This window comes from Egretta garzetta, unplaced genomic scaffold (genome assembly GCF_000687185.1).
Source record: "Egretta garzetta isolate BGI_Z169 unplaced genomic scaffold, ASM68718v1 scaffold112, whole genome shotgun sequence".
NCBI classification, from domain to species: Eukaryota; Metazoa; Chordata; class Aves; order Pelecaniformes; family Ardeidae; genus Egretta; species Egretta garzetta.
The window spans coordinates 3,045,395-3,051,394 of NW_009258884.1; the positions used below are offsets into that span (position 1 = coordinate 3,045,395).

The 6,000-nt window shown below is 38.2% G+C and overlaps 1 protein-coding gene across 1 annotated transcript in view; it reads right to left on the reverse strand.

Annotated features, from left to right (window-relative positions):
- EFCAB5 (EF-hand calcium binding domain 5) overlaps positions 1 to 5,416 on the reverse strand; it is a 40,731-nt gene extending 35,315 nt beyond the window's left edge. Inside the window, exons 1-3 of the mRNA XM_035889592.1 lie at positions 5,267 to 5,416; positions 1,214 to 1,299; positions 935 to 1,107 (exon numbers count right to left, since the gene is read on the reverse strand). The gene's annotated coding sequence lies outside the window, so the exon portion shown is untranslated. The remainder of the gene's footprint in view (positions 1 to 934; positions 1,108 to 1,213; positions 1,300 to 5,266) is intronic.
- Between the last annotated feature and the right edge of the window lie 584 nt (positions 5,417 to 6,000).

Sequence of the window (6,000 nt, forward strand, 5' to 3'; positions counted from 1 at the left end):
TATGGAAGAACATACAGACAGCACATATCTGTTAAAATAAACAACAAAGGGCTGCTAGAACCAGGCCCTGAAACTTGGAATTTGTTGAGGATTACAGGGACACACCTCCAGTTTGTGTAAGACACCACTGGCTCATAAACTTCCGTACTGATTTACATTAGTTGAGAATTTGGCCCATAATATAAAGAGCTCTCATGGCCTATGACATTCCTAAATGGAGGCTTGATTGTCCAAATAATAGTAAGCATGGTGCACAGAGACAAGCTTTAGAAAACACCCAAGAAATTTGAAATGTGATATAAAGTTTCCTGTAAGCCTTTGTTCAAGCTGAAGGCAAGATAAACTTTTCATTATTTAGTAGGATGCCACTTTCCTGGCTCCTTTTCTGTGAGAGAAATATTCTTGCTGGAATCCCTGCAGGTACAAAAAGATAATCTCCCTGTTTTCTGTACAAAACCCAAAGCTGCTCATAAGTAAGAATTTTATGGTTTCATTGTTATTCTGTTAGGGGATTTTGATGGGTGGGACAGGGCCAGGAAAGACTAAAGTTTGTCTAGGTAAATATTTTGGAGACATTTCAGTTATAAAAGTCTTTTCAAAAACAGAGTCCAATCTCTTTGACTCTCTATCATTCAGAAATAGTTCTGCCTTTCCCTAATGTGCTTCACAGAGCATGTTTATCTCACCAATCACAAAGAGCCTGATACCCTTTTCATACATGACCTTCTTTTCAATACAATTAAAATTTAAAAACACTTTCTCTTTTGTTTTCTGAAGCTTTGAAGAACTGTTTTTCTTACCTTTGGAGCAGGTATCAAAATAGATCTTATTCCTCCTGCTTTCAAAGTGGCTTTGCAAATGAACAGGAATGTAATATATGCCCATCTGTTCTCAACCATTAAAAATCTTAAAGTGAATTAGGGATTTCTCAGACCTGCTGTGGAGCCGGGCTGTGAGTTTTACTCCTCTGTGTGTTTGCAGTTGCTAAGCAATAATCCCAAAGGTTGCTATGTCTCTTCCATGACTCAGAATTGCTGTAGGTTGTCTTTTGGCTTTGGCAGCCCAACAGACTCTTCTGTACTGAACTTAGATCATTGCATCACATGACTGAAAATAAAATAAAATAAAAAAGACTATGAATAGCAACAGACAACATTAAGGGCACAAATAGTCAGAAAGAGAATCCACAGGTGCCCAGTGACAGGAGGATTACCTTCAGATTCAAGGTTCAAAGATTCCAGAACTGTCTCAAGTCTGTTATAAGCTGAACTGAGGTCTCTATTAACCAGATGTGAGACTCTGAGAGATAAAGAGAAATAATTACAATCTCAATTTAAACATTTTCAGGCTCTCTTTTTTGTAAAGAACTGTGTCGCACTGAAGCAGCTTTGCAGAAAAGGCACATACAGCACTAATAAGGGGGGAGTTTATAGTGCCATTTTGTTAGACTGCCTTTAAACCTGAATCTAAAGGAATTTGATGAATCACCCTTAATAATTTCTCCTATATTCTTGAAGAATAATATGCAACACAGGGAAAGGAAAAGGAAAAAGACAAAAACATCTCTAACAGCCATTCTGCACTCACTTATACTAATGTAAATCAGGTGGCTGTTCAGTGATTTCCTTGGTGTTATGCAGGACTTCCAACAGAGAAATTTATGGCAATCCCTGCCAGGAAACAAGGTTTATCTAATGCTGTTTTTTTTCTTGTATTTTGCACTGGAAGAGGCATGATCTTTGGATTGTTTACCTGCAGGAAAACTGAACTGTGACTTTATCTAGAGTATCCGTCATTGGAACAGCTGCACGGTACCCCACCCTCTAGGAGAGTACCAGTCTCCATTTTATCAGACAGCTGAGCTTGTTACAAAATTTGAAATAGAGGAGGTGAGGTTTAATGTAAATAACAGACTTTTTCTGAAATCTGATACAGTTACTGTCAGAGTCACATTTGTTCTCTAGTTTTGGAACTCCTGAGTTTTAAGTGCGGACTCAAAAATTTCGTTTGCTGTCATCTTCATCAAGTCACTTGTTATTTATTCCAGCACCCACAACACCAAGTAAATAATAATTAATGTGTAAAACTCTGGAACTGGAAATAGCTCTAAGTGACATGCAGCTGGAGTCCCAACATAAACCCAGTACAACATTTACTCTGACCTTAAAAAAAGGTTTAGTTTTGTCCCTAAGACTTGCCATAGAAGTTAGAAAGTGTGCATGCTGTGTACAGGTTCTTTACAAGGAGGAAATTTGCTCAGAAATTACAATAACAATTGTACTTTAGTGGACACTCTAAAGCCTCAATTTTTATTTTATTTTTATACTGTCTTTTCTGGAAAGAAGGATGCTATAGAAATTCCTGGTGTTTGTACCCAGCAACATTTATTTTCCTCTATGTACTCCTGTACACATTTCAGAAAAATTTGTATGGTTGTAACTTCTACAGATACCTTGGGGCATCTGTGCTAAGTGTCTCTCTGAAAAAATGTTTCTTCTGGACAGTCTCAAATACCACTGGAATGCCAAGCTTGCCAGTGTAGTAATGTGCCGTAGACACTACAATACTGACTTATTTTTAGAATTCACTGTTTCCTTGCAGCAAGGAAACATAGCACAAAACCTCCCCACAAAAAACATGTAAGTCAATTTTCATATTAAAAGTATGCTGTACTAAATTATCATTTCTTTGCTATTTATTTGAAAAAACATGTATCAGAAGGAAATATGCCCATTGCAGTTTATTTCCAAGATGTGTTGACATATAGCATCAGTTATGTCAATAAAATGAAGCAGAAAATTAATGCACAGGAATATTTTATAATGAGGCTTTAAACTGGACTGTGAACTTTTTTCCTCAAAGCAGTCAGCACATGATTAACTCCTGTTATCTCTTCTGCCAGGTGAGCTTGATTTTTCCCCTTTGCAACTCAGAATTCTGTTGTTATTATGATTAACTTACAAAACTTTTTTTTTCAGTATGAAACATAAATTAAAAAAATACTCTTCCTTTTCTTAAAGTGATTTTTTTAACCCCCAAACAAGAGCATACAAATAGAACTTGGAAGGAGGGATCAAAATGGCTCTATTTTTATTTTTCTGGAAATGGAATCCCGTGGGTTAAGCAAACCTCTAATCGCACCCTATTTAACTTGGCTGTTATCCCTTAATGTTTTTGCTAAGCAAAGTGTATCCTTTTATTATGCCATCAAATACTTGCACTGTTGACAAAATAATGGGCTGAATATGTCATCACAGATGTTTTGCTGGAATTGCCTCTTCCATCTTTTTTTGGTTTTCTATGTAAGATACATTTTGGGAGCACTCTGTTGCCTTTTGCAGCTGATGCCAAGATTATGCAATAAAAGCCCCAACATGTAGTAATCATAAGTTGTGTTAGCCAGAGAAATGTTTGCAGCATATTAAAGAAAGAAAATAGTTAGTTTTGGAAATGCAGACAAAACCAGTTCTTGTATAGCTTCACATCCTTTGAATGATATATTCGGCTAAAGCTGCAGGTGCTGACCACAGTGCTTTCAGCACGGGGAAGAATGAGGCCACAGGCCTTTTTTGTACCAACCATGATGCTGTGACCACAGGCTGCCCTCTAATTGCTCTTTTCAAGCAGAATACATCTGCCTTATAGCTTCCTCCTCCACATTTAAATTCTGCTGCTAAAAAACATTGCACATGCAAATTATACCTTTCTAATGGCTCAGAGAACCATTGCAATTGTGATTATTGCAGTTAATAACTGATATGTTGGACCTTCAGCTAACTGTAGATAGCAACTCCATTATTTACTTGTGGTAAATGTTTTTTAAAAGTGTTTGCTGTTCAAATATCTGGAACAGCGACCAGATATAAGAAAATTATACAAAAGTCTATTTTGGAAGCTGGTTTAAACAGTCATTTCTTGAGAGTAATCCCTGCATGACTGTCACTCAAAATCCAGAATGGAAGAGTAGTCCCAGGTGAGGAAACTGCTAGAATACTCTGGGAACTTGTAGTCTTCCACCTATCCTCTGCATCAGTGCATATGTATCTGGGCAGAAGCTGCATGCCTTGAAGCAGCCCTATTATTTGCAGGAATCCATTTGCATGAAAGAAAACAATAACCTGGATATTGCGCGTTAGAGAAAGGTAAATAGCATTAAGATTCCTGTCATACGCCAGAGAAGAAAAAACTTTCCCATCCTCAGATGTCACTCCTGCCTCCACTGAAAATCATGGCAAAAACTTTACAGCAGCACAACCTCATATCTGGCTACCACCTCAACATGAACAACACAGAATCTCTCTTTCTACTCTGCTTCACAATGCTTTGTATAACCAACGTGTAGCCAAGCATTTGAGTCCACACTTCTGATGTTTCTAAAACCTTCTCCAAGGGCCTCCTAAGTGATGCAGGATCATTTTTACCCAAAAGAAAGAAATGCTTTGCCAGGAGACAAACCACTTTTTCAGTTTCACAGAAAATAAGACAGAAAAATGTAGTTAGGAGAACAAACACACTATTTGAGTAAAATAATACAAAAAGCACCTACAATGAATATAGCAGCAAACCTAAATCATCTTTAAAATTATTGAAAACAAAAATGTTTCCATGTGCTTCATTATATTGTTGATCCATGACATTTTTAGTTAATGTTTTATTTCTGTTCTTTCCTGAATGTATGAACTAAATAAAAAGGTGACTAATATGGTCTGAAAAATAAACTTTATGCAGTTTAGCTGGAACAAGTAGCAAATACTGATAGGAAGGAAGTTCTGCTGAAACTACAGATAGAGGTTTTTTTCAGCAGCCAAACCTAGCAGCCTTACTGATCTAGCTATGTCATTTGAAAGTGTTAAACAATCTGGTACGTGCAGCTCACAAGCACAGAACAGTCCTTTTTTCCCCCAGACTTGCAGCTTGCTTTATCTATAATGGCAAAAGGATGTCTGTATTTGGAATGGTCTTAGCCAACATATAACCACCATACAGATACACCAAAACCACATCTGTATTGCAGATTTGCCCACAGAAAAGATAAAGCATCTAATAAATGGGAGGGAGGGGCCAGGCAAAAGGCTGCTCAAAAAATGATACTGTTTTATTGGGAAGCTGTGGAATATTCAAAACTTGGGGATACCAATTTAAAAGGGGTCTGGAAGGCATTTTTTTGGCCATAAATCAGAGTGCGCTGCTAGCACACTTTCCATCAATACTGTATTTCAAAATAACACCACGATGGCTGTAAAAGGCAGGAGGACTCTTTGTTTACCTGAGGGTTTTGCTTGTTCTCCCCATGTGCTCAAATCCCACTGGGGGCTCTTTCAGACTCTTTCATGTTCAAGATCCTGGCTTGCTGTGCAGTTCACTCTGTAAGCTCAGCTTTAGTCCAGTTTAAGGAGCCTGTCCTTCATCCTCTCTTGTCCACTAGGAGGCAAAATGCTTCATTAGCGAGCCTGACTTCTTCATTGCAGTGAAGCCCAGCCACCAGAGCCGCCCAGCTAATTCTTTTGACTGCAGGGCACTGGGGAATAATCTAAAGAGCTACCATGTGGCTTCCCTGGTGCTTAGATTTCCAGGGCCAAAAGAGTCTCGTACAGTCCTGTCAGTCTGAGGAGCAGATGAAAGCAGTATGAACCAAGTGCTAAAAAGGAATCAATGGGTTAATGCACACTCTTGACAAAGAAGAGTTTACTGTTTAATATTTAGGCTGGCTTGTGTTTATCATATGCAGTGTTATTAGACGCCCAAGACATTTCTCCATCCCAATTACCTCCTTGCCAATATTCCCACAGATTCGGTAGCACCAGGCTGAAACTGTAAAACAAACGAAGCTCAAGTGTTCGGCCCTTTGTCTCAGAACCCAAACTGTCAGGCAGTATGGCATTCTGGGGATGTCTGAACGCTGTAAATGTCACATTTACTTAGACCATCTTTTTGCTGTTTGGGCTCGTGCATTGATGTATAAAGAGGCGTTATATGCTGTTTTCATTACAGAAAGAGTTA